Source organism: Oryctolagus cuniculus, chromosome 21, assembly GCF_051225735.1.
Source record: "Oryctolagus cuniculus isolate XC-2025 breed Fujian yellow rabbit chromosome 21, ASM5122573v1, whole genome shotgun sequence".
In the NCBI taxonomy this organism is placed as follows: domain Eukaryota; kingdom Metazoa; phylum Chordata; class Mammalia; order Lagomorpha; family Leporidae; genus Oryctolagus; species Oryctolagus cuniculus.
The window spans coordinates 3,284,465-3,303,224 of record NC_142887.1 but is presented as its reverse complement, the minus strand read 5'-3'; the positions used below and the strand labels follow the sequence as shown (position 1 = coordinate 3,303,224).

Below are 18,760 nucleotides of genomic sequence, written 5' to 3'. Positions count from 1 at the left end.
GGTGTAGGGGCCAGTGTTGTGGCGTGGAGTGTAAAAGCCACCACCTGTGACACAGGCATTCCACATGCACACTGATTCTAGTCCTGACTATTCCATTTCTGATACAGTTCCCTGTTAATGTGCCTAGAAAACCAATGAAAAATGAAAAAGTCCTTGGGCCCCTGACAGCGAGGTGGGAGAACCAGAAGAAGCTCCTGATTCCTGGCCGTTGTGGCTGAAGTTCAGCCATTGTGACCATTTGGGGTGTGAAGCAGTAGACCAAAGATCTCTGTCTCTCCCTCTCTCTGTAAACTCTGCCTTTCAAATAAAAAGAAAGCTTAAAAAATATTAGGTGTAGGGGTTGGTGCTGTGGCGTAGTGGGTCAAGCCACTGCCTGCAGTGCCAGAGTCTCATAAGGGCACTGGTTTGAGTCCTGGCTGCTCCACTTCCTATCCAGCTCTCTGCTATGGCCTGGGAAAGCATCAGAAGATGGCCCAAGTCCTTGGGTTCCTGCACTCACTTGGGAGACCTGGAAGAAGCTCCTGGCTCCTGGCTTCACATCAGCACAGCTCTGGCTGTTGTGGCCATCTGGGGAGTGAACCAGCAGATGGAAGACCTGTCTCTCTCTCTCTCTTCCTCTTCTCTCTCTGTGTAATTCTGACTTTCAAATAAATAAATAAAGCTTTTTAAAAAATCAGGTGTAAAGATCAAGTACTCTTATTATCCCTAGTCTCCTAAGATAAATATTTCTTTCAAGATTAATTTATTTCCAAGGTAGAGTTACAGGGAGAGAGATCTTCCATTGGCTAGTTCATTAGCCAAATGGCCACTACAACCAGAACTGAGCCAGGCAGAAGCCACTGCCAGGAGACTCATCCAGGTCTCCACATGGGTGCAGGATCCCAAGGACTTGGGCCATCCTTTCCTGCTTTTCCAGGTGCATTAGCTAGGAAATGAATCAGAAGTGGGCCATGAGGAATCAAACCAGTGCCCATATGTGTTGCTGCCATCACAGGCAGCATCTTAACATCTTAACCTGCTGTGCCACAATATCAGCTGTAAAGACAAGCATTTCTCATGACAGGCCATAACTAAACAATAAAGGAGGAGAAAATAGCTTGTAAGAGATGGCTAGTTGTTGGAAAGGAGTCAATCAAATGGAAATTGTAAGAAGCTGCAGTTGAGAAGACGGTTGAAAATGTTATTAGAGGGGCCAGGCACTGGAGCGTAGGCTAATCCTAGGAAAGCAGTGCAAGATGTGCTTGAGAATGGGAGACCTACAAGAAGCCCCTGGCTCCTCTTGGATTGGCTCAGCTCCAGCCATTGCAGCCATTTGGGGAGTGAACCCATGGATGGAAGACCTTTCACTCTGCCTCTCCCTCTCTCTATCTCTCTCAAAATTTTAGGCACTGTGGTATAGAAGGTTAAGCCTCCTCCTCAGTGCCAGCATCTCATGTGGACTCTGGCTCAGTTGAGTCCCAGCTGCTCTACTTCTGATCCAGCTCTCTGCTAATGCACCTGGGAAAAGCAGAGGAAGGTGGCCTAAGTACTTGAGTCCCTGCAGCTGTGTGGGAGACTCAGCAGGCGCTCCTAGCTCCTGCTTACTGGCTCCTTCCTGACCCAACCCCCACCCATTGAGGCCATTTGGGTTGTGAGTCATTGGATGGAAGATCTCTTTCTTTTCCTCTCACTTTGTATTTCTGCCTTTCAAATAAATAAATCTTTTTTAGAAAGTTAGCAGACTTTAAAATCAAATATTGAAAACCTCTAGCAAATATTTATCATTAATATTGATATTTTCTAAAATAAATTTTACTGATTTAACATAGGGGACTAAATCCTAGTTTTATTTATTTGAAAGACAGAGTTACAGAAAATAAAGCCAATGAGAAAGAGATTGTCTATCTGGTTCACTCCCCATCCATCTACAACAGCAAGAGCTGGGACAGATTGAAGCCGGGAGCCAGGAAAATCCATGTGGTTCTCCCACATGTGTGGCAGGGGTCACAGCATTTGGGCCACCTTCTGCTATCCCAGGCACATTCGCAGGGTGCTGGATTAGAAGTGGAGCAGCTTGGACTCAAAGAAGCACTCTTATGGGATGCAGGTATGATAGACTGCACTTAACCTATGATGCTGCCCCCACTCTGAAAATTTTTAATGTCAGGGCCAGTGTTGTGATGTATGGGTAAGGCCACCACCTGTGATGCTGGCATCCCATATGGGCACTGGTTCATATCGCAGCTGCTCCACCTCAGATCAAGCTCCCTGCTAATGGCCTGGAAAAGCAGAGGAAAATGGCACAAGTGTTTAGGCCCCTGCTACTGATGTAGGAGACCTGAATGGAGCTCCAGGCTCCTGCCTTCAGTCTGGCCCAGTGCTTGATTATTACAGACATGTGGGGATGAACCAGTAAATGGAAGAAGTCTGTCTCTGTCTCTCTCACTCAGCATTTCAAATACATAAATAAATCTTTCAAAAATTCTAGGCTTTGGGATATTGACTTAGAATTATTTCTTATTGGGGCTGGTGCTGTGGCATAGTAGGTTAAGCCTCCACCCACAGTGCTGGAGTGCTGGCATCCCATAAGGACACTGGTTCAAGTCCTGGTTGCTCCACTCCAATCCAGCTCCCTGCCAATGACCTAGGAAAGCAGTGGAAGGTGGCCCAAAGTCCTTTAGCCCCTGCACCCATGTGGGAGAGTGGGAGGAGGCTCCTGGCTTCTGGCTTGATATCTGCAAGATCCAGCCATTGCAGCCCTCTGGGGAGTGAACCAGTGGATGGAGGACCTCTCTCTCTCTCTCTCCTTCTTCCTCTCCCTCGCTCTGTTATTCTGCTTTGCAAATATTTAAGTAAATAAATCTTTAAAAAATTATTTCTTATCCTTGGTAACTTACTGTTTAGTGAAAACTTAGCAGGTAATTTTGAACGGTTATATGTTAACAAGTTATGAAAACATTTACCAAAAGTCCCAATGCTTTCTACATATTTTAAGAAGCCAAGAGTACATGTATTTAGAAAAATCTATCTTTTACATTTAGCAATTCAAAAAAAGTCATCCTACTGCAGAGTAGCCCTTGGTCTCTCTAGCTGCTACACTGCTTTATCTCTCTGCAGCCACTGTAAGTCAGAGATGCTCTTATCCCTGGGCAGGAAAACCTGAGGTCTATTACCTCATGTCACATTGCATAGGGGCCCCAAATCAGTAATCCATCCCATGATCACCTTGAGGAGAGGATCTGGGTTGCGCATGGCACAAGCATCATGAGCCAGCAGGGGTGGGATTCCCTTTGTACCCACAGTCATCCTCCTCACCTTGCACAGCTTATACTGGGCATTCTCTTCAGTGTGTGTTCAGTTTGTATACCACCTCCAGCTCATGTCTGCCACCACGTGGCTTCTGCTGTGATGTAGTGAACAGCAAGACGGCCCTGTGGTGTCAAAGATCAGGCAGAAATACTCACCTGTCTGCTCGATGCTGATGTTTGCTCCATCTCACACATATCCATGAATCCAGCAAGGCTTGCAGCATCAGTTTGAACCTCACTATGGATTCTGACCCAGCACTGCTACATTATCTTCTCTACCCCCTCTCCAGTCAGTGTACACTTGAGTCCATTTCTCAGGAAGATGAGGAGAGGGAGACATCCCTTAGGTTGCAGGGACCTGATGATGCACAAGGTGCCACAGCAAAGACCACCAATTCAATTTTTAGCAATTATACTTACATTGCCTGAGAAACTAACATATTAGATAAGTATGGTTATTCTCTTAAGTCATGATCTTGCCACAGAACAACTTTAAATTGGACTTCATAGGAAGCAATGAACACTGCATCATCTTTTCATCTATTGTTTGTGCTTAGGTGAAAATTATGTTGTGATTTTAAATAACACAAATAAGCACAACCAACTTTTACACATACAACAGTAAACACACATAATGCATAGCATACATTATGACACAGAAAAATATAGAAATCTCTGCAACTCTTTTTAAATCTTTTAATCAGGCCCTATGGCTCACCATGTGGGTAGCCAATTGAACAGGGATGAATGTTGGTAAGAAGAAAGAGCTTATTTCTAGAAGCTGGCATCTTGGGGAAAGAAATTTCTCTCTTTTTTTAAGATTTTATTTATTCATTTGAGAGACAGAGCAACAGAGAGTGGGAGAGCCAGAGAGAAAGGTCCTCCACCAGTTGGACCACCCCCAAAATGGCCACAATGGCTGAGGCTGGGCTGATCCAAAGCCAGGAGCCAGGGCCTTCCCCATATCTCCCACATGGGTACTGGGTCCCACACCCCCTGGGCATCCCTCAGCGCATTCCCAGGCCACAAAGCAGAGAGCCAGATCAGGAGAGGATCAACAGGGACATGAAACAGTGCCCACATGGGATGTCGGCATTACAGGTGGAGGTCCAGCTCTATATGCCACAGTACAGCCCCAAAAGAGAGCTCTTGATGTAAAATGTAATATCTGTTAAAGGGTTAATTATTTAAAAGATTTATTTATTTATTTGGAAGTCAGAGTTACACAGAGAGAGAAGGAGAGGTAGAGAGAGAGAGAGGTAGAGAGAGAGAGAGATCTTTCATCCAAAGGTTCACTCCCCAATTGGCTGTGACGGCCAGAACTGTGTCAATCCGAGGCCAGGAGTCTGAGATCATTCTGGGTCTACCACTTGGGTGCAGGAGCCCAAGGACTTGGGCCATCTTCTACTGCTATCACAGACCATAACTGCTAAAAGGTTTCTTAAAGGACAAGGGCAGCGGCCAGAGCCACGGCTTACTAAGCTAATCCTCCGCCTTGCGGCACCGGCACACCGGGTTCTAGTCCTGGTCGGGGCACCGGATTCTGTCCCAGTTGCCCCTCTTCCAGGCCAGCCCTTTGCTGTGGCCAGGGAGTGCAGTGGAGGATGGCCCAAGTGCTTGGGCCCTGCACCCCATGGGAGACCAGGATAAGTACCTGGCTCCTTCCATCAGATCAGTGTGGTGCGCTGGCCGCGGCGGCCATTGGATGGTGAACCAATGGCAAAAGGAAGACCTTTCTCTCTATCTCTCTGTCACTGTCCACTCTGCCTGTTAAAAAAAAAGGACAAGGGTAGCTTCAGGGGGAGGTAAATAAAACAATGAGTCACCTTAATTGACAATATGTAAATGCCCAAGCTTTTTTCTGATGAGGCCTCTTAACCAGGGGGCTCAGCATCAGTTGGGTGGAGGCTTCTTTGTCAGCTGGGGCAAAAGTCCACCATTATACAAATGTTACTATTCACCAGAGTAATTCAGGCAATATACAATATCAGTAATTGGTTTTTGCTATATAAAATGTGAAAAGGAAAAGGGAAGGAGGATGGCTTTAGTACGGCTACAACTCCTTTTTAAAAGCTCCAATCAACTGAATATAATCGCTTCCTGCTGTTAGTAACCTCAATTAACCCTATTGTTCCTCAGGGGAAACCTGAAAAATTTACTTGAGCATTTAACTCGGAAAGCAACTCCAGTCCCAGTGATGGTACTGGACACCAACATACATAAAGATAATTATATCCTCATTTCAGATTCAGTAGGCACTCTGTTGGAAAAACATGTTTTATTGCTTTATTAACTCTTGTTCCTCAGTCAATTTTATCAGAGGCATTTGTGGAAAATTACAATAGATTTAAAAAAAATTTTTTTCGTTTATTTGACAGCTAGTCGGTGAGAGAGAGAGAAAGGTCTTCCTTCCATTGGTTCACCCCCCAAATGGCCACTGCAGCCGGCACTGTGCCAATCTGAAGCCAGGAACCAGGTGCTTCTTGTCTCCCATGTGGGTGCAGGGCCCACGCACTTGGGCCATCCTCCACTGCCTTCCTGGGCCACAGCAGAGTTGGACTGGAAGAGGAGCAACTGGGACTAGAACTCACACCCATATGGGATGCCAGTGCTGCAGGTGGAGGATTAACCAAGTGAGCCATGGTGCTGGCTCCTATAATAGATTTTTTAAGAGACCAGGGAGCCCCAGGGTCTCTGCTCTACCACTGGGCTGAGGCAGAGCTGAAGCTTCTGCTTTTTCTAAATTGACAAGGACTCCTAACCTGTCTCCTTGGGCATCAACAGCCACAGACACAGTTGCTGGAAGGTTTAAGGGATTTAAATGCTTACTCTGTCCCATTTACCAGAACTCTCACAAAACCTCTACTGTTAGAAATCCACTGATGCTGTGGCATATTGGGTAAAGCAGCCACCTGCAGTGAGTGCCAGCATCCCATGTGGGTGCCCATTGGGGCTGGTCCTGGGTGCTCCAATTGTGATCCAGGTCTCTGATGTGGCCCTGGGGGAGCAGTGGAGGATGGCTCAGGCCCTTGGGCCCTTGCATTGGGTGTGTGTTGGGGGGGAACCCAGAGAAACCTCCTGGCTCCTGGATTCGAATCAGCCCAGCTCTGGCCATTGCAGCCATCTGAGAAGTAAACCAGTAGATGAAGGACCTGATGGAACAAGGAACAAGGACATAAGCCTCAGCCATTCTCCTGCATTGAACAAAAGAGATAAACATTGGAATGTATTCTTTGCCCTAGAAACACAATTGGAGGGCCTGCCCTGTGGCATAGCAGGTAAAGCTGCTGTCTGCAGTGCAGGAATCTCTCATGGGTGCCGGTTTGAGTCCTGGCTGCTCCATTTCTAATCCAGCTTTCTGCTATGCCTGGGAAAGCAGTGGAAGATGGCCCAAGTCCTTGGGGCCCTGCACCCATGGGAGAGACCCAGAAGAAGCTCCTGGCTCCGGGCTTCAGATCGATGTACCTCTCTCTGGCCATTGTGGCCTTCTGGGGAGTGAACCAGAGGATGGAAGCCTTCTCTCTCCCTCTCTGCCTCTCCTTCTCTCTCTGATTAATCTTAAAAAAAAAAAAAAAAACACCTCAATTGGGTCTCACACTCTGCTGTCTTCATACTCCACCCCTTACAGCCACCTGAAAGACCAGTTCCAGGAATTCCCCTCTGCCTGCTGCCCCCTACCTCACCCCCATCCGCAGCCTTCCCTGGGGGTCAGGGCCTTCAGTCAGGTGTTCCATCATGGGTACGTGGACAGTTGCTGTTGGTCACCCATCTCTACAGATTTATTTTCCCTGAATAAATTTGGTCCGGCTATAAATTCATGCACTACCTCCTCTCTATTCTGTGCCTCTTTTCCTAACAGGACCCCCCCCCACCTCTGCCTCTCTAACTCTGCTTTTCGAATAAATAAACATTAAAAAATCCCACTTAACAACCACCTTCTCTTAAATTTAACACATATGCAGACCATGCAATATTACAATAGAACACCATTTTTTTCTTCGACATAAGATCTTAACTATATCCTGCCCAATCAGCCACAATGCAACTCAAGGTGATTTTGGATGAAAATTAAATTGAACCACTCATATTTCACCCAAGAAGAAGAAATCCTCATACAAACAACCAAATGAGTACTCTTCCAAAAAATATCCAAATTTCCTCACAGGGAGGCTGAAGTAAAAATCTTAGAATCTGTCTCCCACACACCAGTACTACAAAAAATGACCTAAACCAGGTCTAAATGACATAAGCCCAAAGAACAGAGATAGAAATTTCAGGTATGCCCCTGGTTCAACTTACCCAGTCTCAGAGCTGTTGACTCTGGACACAAAGGGGAGCCATTGACTCCCCGCAAGGTAGCTAATGTCCAGCAGGAAGAGAAAGGAAAGTCTCAGAGAGAAAGTGCTCTCAGAATCTGCTGGATGTCCCCAGAGTCCCAGCCAAAATGTTAGCTCAAAAGTGGCTCTGGGGTGGAGGTACAAGTGACCATTGCCATCCTTACTAATGTGAAAGGGTTAAGCCACTTGAAAAATACATTACAGGGGCCAGCGCTGTGGCTCAGTGGGTTAAAGCCCTGGCCTGAAGTGCTGCCATCCCATATGGGACTGGTTCTAGGCCTGGCAGCTCTTTTTCCCATCCAGCTCGGTGCAATGGCCTGGGAAAGCAGTAGAAGATGGCCCAAGTCCTTGGGCCCCTAACCTGTGTGGGAGACCTGGAAGAAGCTCCTGGCTCCTGGCTTCAGATCGGTGCAGCTCCAGCTATTATGGCCAATTGAGGAGTGAATCATCGGATGGAAGGCCTCTCCCTCTCTCTCTCTGCCTCTCCTCCCTGTGTAACTCTGACTTTCCAATAAATAAATAAAATCTTTTAAAAACAACAACAAAAATACATCGCAGACTTCTGGGCTAGCTCACCAATGTTGTTTCCAGACACATAATCTGGCTCTTGATGTTCACTGCTTCAATTCACCATAGCTGAGTGCTGGCCAGAGGAAAGGGTGTATTTCCAGAAGGCAGCTGCAGTCTTGGGAAAGAAAGTCCTCCCAATCCAAAGAAGCCTTTTTCTACCCAACCGAGCAGCACAGAGTGTGTTTAAAGGGACAGCAGTAATTGGAGCACCAGGCTTGAAATAAAACAATGAGTCTATTCAATTGATAATTATGCAGATTTTCAGGCTTTGTTCTGAGGGAAGTCCCACCAGACAGTCAGGGGAGTCCAGAGTGTCAGGTGGGAGGTGCTTTCTGCCTCAGTTGGGGGAGGGTTCTCTGTCAGCAGGGGCTATGCCTGCCCTTCCAAATCATCTCCTTTTTTTCAGTAGGCTTCCGAAACTCTTCTGCAAATATTACTCACAAGATTAGGGGAAGGTAGGATGCCTTCATTAGGACTACCATGCTGTTGGAGGAGGGTGATCGGGGTTTATAAAGAGGTTCTAAGGCAGGGGGTGGTGGTGTGAGGACTAGATGACCTAATGGGGAGTCCTTGTAAGAGTGCACAAGATGCTTGCTTCTCCCCAGAACCTGTCTATTAGCAAGACAGAAGTGGTGATCCCACTCCCCCAGTTTCTAGCTTTATCATGAGAATAGCAAGGAAGCAATGTATCCTACTATTCGTCTGGATTTTTGTTTTATCAAGAACAAGCTAGACAGGATTATTGATGGGTTTTGTCCCCAGCCTTTAATTGTTAGCTGTGATTATTCTGCTCATTCAAATTGCAGTTAAAAGACTCCACTCCATTTTTCAGGTCTCCCTCTCTTGGAGACCCCCTAGTGGCTGCTGTGGCAAGAGGTTTCTCATGTAAATAAATCTTGCTTTGCTCACTGCGTGTCCACAGGGAAATTCCTTGTGAGACATGCACCCCAGGCACCTTCCTTCATCACCACTTTCCCCCATTACTTTGGTGTGGTGAAGTCATGAAAGAGTTGACGGTCTCTGGTTTCAGATGTCATGGCTTGTCGCTAGGTCGAGGACAAGGCTTAAGTTCTCTGATTCCTCCTGGTGGTCAGCACCTGAGTCCTTCAGCTCTGCCTCAGCCTAATGGTAGAACAGAGACCTGGGGCTTCCCTGCTCTCTTAAAAACCTACTGTAAATTTCCACAGATGCCCCTATGAAGTTGGTTGTGAGGAGCAAAAGTTAACAATAGGATTTTTTTTTTTTGACAGGCAGAGTTAGTGAGAGAGAGAGACTGAGGGAAAAGTCTTCCCTTTTCTGTTGGTTCACCCTCCAAGTGGCCGCTCCGGCTAGCATGTTGTGGCCAGTGCGCTGTGCCAATCCTAAGCCAGGAGCCAGATGCTTCCTCCTGGTCTTGTTGGGTAGAAAGTCAATTATGAGCTTATGTGTGTGTGACATAAAGGCCTAAAGAGAAAACATCTATGTCCAGCATATGCATCTGCATCTCAGTCATCCTGACAATGTTTCACTGGCAGCCTGGCCTTTGTATCCTGCCCTGCCCCCTTCTACCTGATAACCTGCCAGGTGGGGGTCCCCGCCCCTTCTGCCTGACAAATCTTCCACAATCTCCCAGATGCAGCCCAGTATCTGCATTTCAAACACCCTGCTCCCGGATCCCCATTGTTGTACTTCAACTTTGGGTCAGTGTAATTTTGACATTAGCACTCAACTTAAAACTCTGTAAACAATTTTAAAATTGTAAACCTTTTAAAACTTTTCATGACTTGCTCACACCTTCTGAAACTTTACACCCATTGTTACTTTTACATAGTCTTGAATTGTCATGTATGGACAACCTATGAAAATACATGCTAACGAACTCAGTCTCTCTTATTGAATTTAAGATGTGCAAAGTACACATAATACATTTTCCCCAAGTTTTACTTAGCACTGATGCCTAGATGACTTAAGACACTGAGTTATTAATGAATACCACACCATTATCTGAATTAGAAGTCAAAATTACATTCCCATGCTTTTAAGTAACATAAGGATAGCACCTCCTGGACAGCAAACACTAGTTCATGTTTACAACTTTGAACAGATCTCCATTGTTAAGAGAAACAAGTTTAAAGCATATCAAAGACATGTAAAACTGAGCAAGTGAGCCACTGAGCAAACCTAAGGGCGTTTGCATTAACTCAATTCTCTGAACCAATCTGTATTGGCTTACTTTAGTTAACAACATAAAGGCTTGTATGCACAGAATTTACTTTCATTTTCATAAGACCACTCTAGCTGGAAAGCAAAACATGAATACAGCATAGGTCACATAATCTGAATTGACTCAAACAGCTGTTGCTTTAACAAATTTTAGAGTCCCATCCTTTGAGAGTTCCAGGGATCTGACTGGAAGCCCAAAGTTGGAAGACTCAGTTTAGAATTTAAGCTGTCAGAGTCAAACCATTTACCCAAAATTAGTACATTTCTGATCAGTTGGGTAATCACTCAAACATTAAAAACAGATAAACAACGTAAACAACTTCACATTGCAATTTTCCCAATCAAGACTCTAATGGCAATAGAAAAAGGTGAAACCTTCAAGACAGGTGAACGCTCTCACATAAGTCAGGAACAGCAGCACAGAAAAGAGCTGATTATCAGCATACGAACCCATTGCTTAGGTTTCCATTAACTGCAAAGAGAAAAACCCATCAGGTTGTTAAGGGTTAATGGCTTAAGGTTCTGGCTCCCTTAGGTAAGGCCAGCAGTAGTATTGAATTGGAGATTCCTCCTGGAGAGGAAAAAAAAGCAGCCCTGGGGTGGGGGCGCTCTCCCTAGAGATATCTAGCTATGCCTGCCTGGGTGCGGCAGGCCACAAGGACTGGAATAGAGTGCAGAGAAAGGCTCTGTGGTCCCCCATTTACAGGGAAGACTGCACACACACCGGGGCCTGGCAGGACTAGCTGTGGGGTTGGGTAGGTGTGCCGTTTCACCAAGAGTGCTGGGAACCTCCTATAATTCAACCAAAGCCAGATGCAAACACTCAGTCAATTACAACAGATAGTTAACTTTAGCTCCTTTCCAGATTCAGTCCTCAAGCAGTCAAAGCTTAGCAACAGTAACAGTTCACAAAAACTTTAAGAGATGCACCAGAGCTACCATAAGCTCAAAGACGGAAAACTTTCTACCAAGTTGGAAAGGGTTAACAGGTAACAGGTAACAGCTTTTCCCTAGGTGGAGAGGCCTGTGGAATTTCCCTCTTCCTTTCTCCTGGCCAGTGGTATAGGAATGGAGATGAGGAGAGCAAAAGAGTCGGGGAGGGACCCCCAGGAGGAGGAGGAAGGCAGAAAGCCACAGGGGCAAGATGTGAGTGACTGCCCTCACCTTCCCCTATGAATCTCAGCTGGAGGAGAGCATAGGGAAAGGCACTCATGTCTGGGGCTGAGTGGGGTTCGAAATCTATCGCTCAAGGTTACCCACTACCTAGTTGTCTGAGTTTACCTGGAGGGCCAATATTAGCCTCGACCGAAGCTAAGCCCTGCTCACGTAGGCAGTGTGACCAGGCGTCCCTCCAAGAGATAGACCTGATCCTCCAGTCGCAGTCCAGCCACGGGGAAGCCAAAGTGAGCTCAGGGGGTCTCCAGGCTCTCAGCCAACTGCCCTTCCTAATTTCCCTCCCATTCCTTACAATCCCTCTGGAGTTTTGGCCATAGCTAAGCTGTGGCCAGGGGGACTCCACATTCTCAGAGAGCTTTGGGGTGCCAGACACTCAACGGTCACTTCCACAGATCTGGTACCACTTGAGGGAAGGAATACTGACCTTCGATATCTTCTCAAAATCCCTTCATGGTTGCCAAAAATGTTACCAGAGAAATTCCAGGGTTCTTGTCTTTGCGCAAGAAAAGAATTCAGGTGTGAGACAGAGTAGTGGGAGGTAAAATAGCAAGGTTTATTAGGGAAGGGACATCTTTAAGGACAGATGGGCACCTCTCTGGACAGGACCTGAGAGAGTGCCCAGTCACTCAGACTTGGGTGGGAGGGAGTGAGGTTACGTGTTGAGAGGAGAGATTACACCTGGCCAGACCGGGCAGGTGGCTCAGCAGAGGCAGAGGGCTGAGCGCGCAGTCATGTTGAGGCTGGGGGCTTTTAAGGAGATGGGTCTTGCTTCCCCACCTCTACTCCTCTTGGAACAAAGGGCTTTTTGGATGTAAATGGAAAAATTTCTATCTGAGTTTTCCCCTGAAGGTATCAAACTGGAGGAAGCCTAGCTGGCCCCAACCTGAGTTTAGATGGAGGGTGAGCAAGACCCCCAATAGAATGGGGATCAGGGAGCAGGGTGTTTGAAATGCAGATACTGGGCTGCATCTGGGAGATTGTGGAAGATTTGTCAGGCAGAAGGGGCGGGGACCCCCACCTGGCAGGTTATCAGGTAGAAGGGGGCAGGGCAGGATACAAAGGCCAGGCTGCCAGTGAAACATTGTCAGGATGACTGAGATGCAGATGCATATGCTGGACATAGATGTTTTCTCTTTAGGCCTTTATGTCACACACACATAAGCTCATAACTGACTTTCTACCTAACAGTCTCCCATGGGTGCAGGACCCAAACACTTGGGCCATTCTCCACTGCCTTCCCAGGCCACAGCAGAGAGCTGGACTGGAAGAGGAGCAACTGGGACAGAATCCGGTGCCCTGACTGGGACTAGAACCCGGGGTGCTGGTGCCACAGGCAGAGGATTAGCCTAGTGGGATTTCTAAGAGCTGGGTGTCTACTTCTCACTGTTTCTACACACACACACACACACACTCCTCTCCTGGACAAAAGATTTCCCAGGTACAAAATTAGGTAATGTTATCAGACTCAGTAGCCTTCTTTGCACCAAGCAAACAGTGTTTTCTGGGTGTGTGTTTATTGGAGGGGAAGACTAGAACCACCTATGAAGTTATTGGGATAAGGCAGGACTTTGTAGCATAAAATACTGGGCTGTAGACAGCCCATAAAGAAGTCATAGACAAGTCAAGGTCCATCTCAGCTTGTGGAATTCCTGAGATAAAAAAGTCACATACTCCCATGTTGAAGGGGAATGATTAAACAAGAACACTCTGCTAAAATTAATTGTTATGACTGTGTTGCAGGAAGCCTGATAAGTTGCTTGTGTATGGTGTTATCCTCTGTGTTGCCTTGACCTATAGTTGGTTATGTATAAATATCGCTGAGACACTGGAATAAATGTGTCTTGTCAAGGCTCCATTCTCTGACCCTTGTCCCTCTTTTCATTCCCACTCCCCCCTTCAGATTCTGTTTGACTGGTGCTGCTGGCCTGCACGTGCTTCTAAGACTACTGCATAACTTCTGTGGGGCACGTGTTTTGTTTCCCATGGCTGCTTTCACACACATAGGCTAACCTCTATCTTCCTATCTAAAAACATCATTGAAGAACATGAAAGCCTTCGATAGAAGAATACCCTTAGAATCAAAAGCTAAAGGAATTGTCTGATTACATGGGAAAAATTAAACACATTAAGGAAATGTCACTGGAGAAGAAGCTAAGGGTCCTTGTATTTATGCAAGAAAGAACTCAGGTGTGAGACAGAGAACAGTGGAAAGCACAGTAGCAAAGTTTATTAGGGTTGGGACGTATGTAAGAACAGATGGGCACCTCTCCAGACAAACCAGAGAGAGTGCCTAGTTCACATTTAGGCTGGGGCTTTTAAGGGGCTGGGTCTTGCCTTTCCACCTTTTTGCTGTCTCCTTCTTCTCCAGAACAAGGGACTTCTTGGGTGTAAATACAAAAAATTCCTTTCTGAGTTTCCCACTGAAGTCAGACAGGGGAAGCCTGGCTAGCTTAGCCAAGGGGTTTCTCTCTAGGGTGCCTGCCTTAGAGGAAGGATGCTTATCAGGCCAGGTAGAAGGGGCAGGGCCCCCTGGAAGGTTATCAGGGTCTGAGGGCAGGACTTTGCAGTGCAGATACTGGACAGCACCTGCAATGTTACTGGGTGACTTTGAAATGTGAATGCTGGACTGCTGTAGATGTCCCTTTCCTTAGGCCCTTGTCACACACATAGGTTAATTTCTGACTTCTTACCTAACAAAAAGACAGAAGAATCAAGTTATCCTAGTGAAGTAGGCATAACCTTAGGTTTCTAAATAAAACAGTTTTAATGTCAGGTCACAACAGTCAGAACCAAGGAGGAAGAAATAACTTACAGGAGATGCCTAGAAATTTGACAAAGAAAATTATCAATTAAGTAGAAATTACTAAAAAGGAAATTGCATTAAAAATAGATTTCAAAATGAAACATTAAGACTTATATGTATATATATACATATATATTGTGGGGAGCAACTCGGACTAGACTAAGTTACTGGAATTAAGACTTATTCTATGCATCTGCTCTCCCACAATATGGCGCTGGGAGAGGAGAAAACAGCTTCTACACAGCTGCCTCCAGTTCAGCCAATAAACTGTAGGACTTGCTCCTGATTGGAGGAGAGCAGCGTACTCGGCGTGTGGGCAGCCGAGTTGGGATTGGCAGAGGAGGACTATAAAGGAGGAGAGAGACGGCATGCACCAGGAACATCTAAGGGGAACACCTGTGCAGCCCCCGAGAGAGCCGGCCGGCGGTGTGCCGCTCCCCTGCGGAAGTGGGGAATGTGGCAGGGGGAACCGCCCTTCCACGGAGGTGGAAGGGACAGTAGCCAACCCGGGAAGAACCAGCAGCAAACCCGGGGAGGGCCGAGCAGACGAAAGAACAGCGCAGGGTCCTGTGTCGTTCCTCCACGAAGAGGGGGAGCGACAATATATGTATATATAAAGTATATATATGACTTATTACAGATATATATACATACATATACACATATATGTATCTTATTACAGATATACATATATATACACATATATACATATATATATGTATATATATCTGTAACTAAATAACTTTATTGCTTTAGCATGTTGCCCAAATCCATAGTTCTGTCTTGGCACTTATATAACATGAGAAACTCATAGAAATAATTTCCTTCTAATCTCAGCCAAAGCAACCTCACACAAAGTTATCTGCTATAAATCTGTAACATTCTTATATTCCCTTATATTCCTTAAGTTATTTGTTCTGCTTTGTTCCTCTCTCTCCTTGCCAAACACCAGTTTTATTTCATGTTAGGACAAAGATCACTTGCATTTTTTGTGCAAGGTGTCCAGTGTGTAACAAATCTTCCCAGCCAAATGAATCAGTTTACAGGTATTTATTGGGATTCCCCTCCTGGGCAAGGTTCACCAGTTCCCACAGAGTGGGGGCCAGGGAAGTCATGCTTCAGAGGTTGGGAGGGCTCCTTTTATAGATACAGGGCATGGGGGTTAAAGGTTGAGGTGCCTCTGATCCTCATTGGTTGACCTTTAGGTGCAGGCGGGACCTTGGCAAGGACTTTTTGTTCCTGGAAGTGTGGGCCTTCTCTCTTGTGGATCCCAAAGCTACCAATTTATTATTTGGAACACATCTTGGGTGCCAAGACACATTCTCATCCTCATTTTTCTCTTCCCTATCTATTGGTCCCTTAATTTGCATTTTGAAATAATCCTAAAAATCCTGTAAAATAAGAGCAAAGTATTTTAATAAAAGAACATGTAGAATTTCAAATTATTTTTAAGTAGTCTAAAATGGTTTGTCTTATATCAATGATTTATGTAAACAAAAAAGTCCATTGTCTTTTACAATTTTTTTTTTTTTTTTAACAGGCAGAGTGGACAGTGAGAGAGAGAGACAGAGAGAAAGGTCTTCCTTTGCCATTGGTTCACCCTCCAATGGCCGCCGCTGCAGCCGGCGCACCGCGCTGATCCGATGGCAGGAGCCAGGATCCAGGTGCTTTTCCTGGTCTCCCATGGGGTGCAGGGCCCAAGCACTTGGGCCATCCTCCACTGCACTCCCTGGCCATAGCAGAGAGCTGGCCTGGAAGAGGGGCAACCGGGACAGAATCCGGCGCCCCGACCGGGACTAGAACCCGGTGTGCCGGCGCCGCAAGGTGGAGGATTAGCCTATTGAGCCACGGCGCCGGCCCTGTCTTTTACAATTTTTAAAAAGCAAACAGTACAGGGGCTGGTGCTGTGGCACAGCAGGTTAATGCCCTGGCCTGAAGCGCCGGCATCCCATATGAGCACCGGTTTGAGACTTGGCTGCTCCACTTCTAATCCAGCTCTCTGCCCCAGGGTCAGCTCATATCCAACAACCACAATATGAGAGCCTCACTCCCTTAGGAAGAGCAGTGCCAAGAGGACTGGGTTGTGGATTTAGTGACCTGTTTCTTAACTGAGGAAACTGTTTCCTCCTATCCAGGAGGAAAAAGAAGGGCCAGGGGATCCCACAAATCATGGGTTCTCCCCCAAATTTCATGCATGAAATCTGGATTCTCCCTGAGAACCTGTGCATCCTAACCACACAATTTGGAAAAATACAGAGCTCCAGGGCTGAGCCAAAGTCACCACATTCAGGAATGAGAAGATAGCCAGTGTCCCATGCCAGATACCATCCTGCAAGCAGGAGGCAACTAATGCCACAAACTCACCAGATTCCAGATTCCAGGCATCCTTCTGATGGCTCTTGTAGTGAGAGAACTTCACAGATGAGAAAGAATGAGCCTCGTGGAACCACTATAAGCAGCAGACTGGAGAAGCTGTATTTAGCAGCATGAATAAAAAGACCTCATGTTGCTCTTCATTGTTGATCCAGTGTGTTTAATTGAACAGTGGTTGGGAGGGCTCCTTTTATAGATACAGGGCATGGGGGTTAAAGGTTGAGGTGCCTCTGATCCTCATTGGTTGACCTTTAGGTGCCAGTGAGCAGGCATCATGTCAGAGAAGAAGCAGCCAATCAGAGTCACACCTACTAGATTTCTGTGACAGTTGGGGAGAAGGGGTGCCATTCATCCAGGCTGTGGCTGGAAGGGGTAGTGAGGTTTGAGTCTTGGGCTCATGTCTGCAGGTGCTCACCCTCCTGGGGCCTTGCTCTCCTAAGAGCAGGGACTGCTGTCACCTTCCTGACGACTGAACCACATGAGAGTGGGGATCTCTCCCACCCTCCAATGTCTGTGATTCTGCTGGGATCTTATGACTTGGAGCTTCCAATAAACTCCTTTACAAGAGATGAAATTTACTCAAAATTTAATGAATTCTGAGCTTTTCATTTTCTTCACTTTTTTGACTTAATTTTGTTTTAGGTCATTTTGCTTTTTTAATGATTTGAAAAATATTTAAATATACTCTATAGAAGTTTTCTAGTCTGTATTTTGTCCTTTAAAATGGCTTTCTATTTTTTCCTGCTGCTACATGGAAAGCCACTTGATATATATTGATCTTATACTCACTAATATCACTTAATTATCTTGTCAGTTTATAGTTTGTTTTGGATTACCTCTGTAGATTGTAGAGTCAACCACATATATTGAAAATTTTGTTGTTTAATTGGGTGTATAAGGGACATTCTTCAATACAATCAAGGCAATCTATGAAAAAACCACAGGCAGCATCATAGTGAATGGGGAAAGTTTGGAAGCATTTCCACTTGTGAGAGACCAGAGCCATGCCATGACAGGCTTCTCACAAGACAAAAAAACTGACTAGGCCCAAGATGCCCCTGGTATGAGAAGATGAAACCTGACACCGGGCAGTCCTTGGTCCTGTCCTCAGGACCAGGTGGAGGCAACCAATAAGGTGGGCCGCCCTTGCTCCTGCAGGCCCAGGGGAAGGAAGGAATGCAGATGTAATACTTGTTTGCCTGGGAACTATAAAAACCCTGAGAACAAAGAGGAGGGGGTCTTGGTCTCCCAGCACTGCATTGCATGGGAGGCTGGGGCCCCAGCATGCTGGACCTACAAATAAAGTCCCTTAGTTCTTTGCATTACGGTGAGTCTCACTGGTTCTTTCTATCTGGGCAATCTGGAACACAACACACTGAGATCTGGTACCAGACAGCAATGCCCACTCTCATCACTGCTATTCAATATAGTACTGGAAGTTTTTGCCAGAGCCATTTGGCAAGAAAAAGAAATTACAGGGATACAAATTGGGAAGGAAGAACTCAAACTATCCTTCTTTGCAGACAATATGATTCTTTATTTAGGGGATCCAAAGAACTCCACTAAGAGACTATTTGGAACTCATAGAAGAGTTTGGCAAAGTAGCAGGATATAAAATCAGTGCACAAAAATCAACAGCCTTTGTATACACAGGCAATGCCATGGCTGTGAAAGAACTTCTAAGATCAATACTACTCACAATAGCCACAAAAACAAATACCTTGAAATAAACTTAACCATGGATGTCAAAGATCTCTATGATGAGAATTACAAAACTTTATAGAAAGAAATAGAAGAGGATACCAAAAGATGAAAAAAATCTTCCATGTTCATGGATTAGAAGAATCAATATCTTCAAAATGTCCATTCTCCCAAAAGCGATTTATGCATTCAATATGATGCCAATCAAAATACCAAAGACATTGTTCTCAGATCTGGAAAAAAATGATGCTGAAATTCATATGGAGGCACAGGAGACCTCAAATAGCTAAAGCAATCTTGTACACAAAAAC

At 45.8% G+C, this 18,760-nt stretch overlaps 1 long non-coding RNA gene across 2 annotated transcripts in view; it reads right to left on the bottom strand.

Moving 5' to 3' along the window:
- Nucleotides 1-8,425, bottom strand: part of LOC149119792 (uncharacterized) — a 97,920-nt gene extending 89,495 nt beyond the window's left edge. The window contains exons 1-2 of one of the 2 annotated variants that reach the window (XR_016227443.1): nt 8,201-8,424; nt 3,295-3,410 (exon numbers count right to left, since the gene is read on the bottom strand). This is a non-coding gene — a long non-coding RNA (uncharacterized LOC149119792). Of the gene's footprint in view, nt 1-3,294; nt 3,411-8,200 lie in introns of both variants that reach the window. The other variant, XR_016227442.1, reaches the window with a different exon arrangement.
- Nucleotides 8,426-18,760: the final 10,335 nt, after the last annotated feature.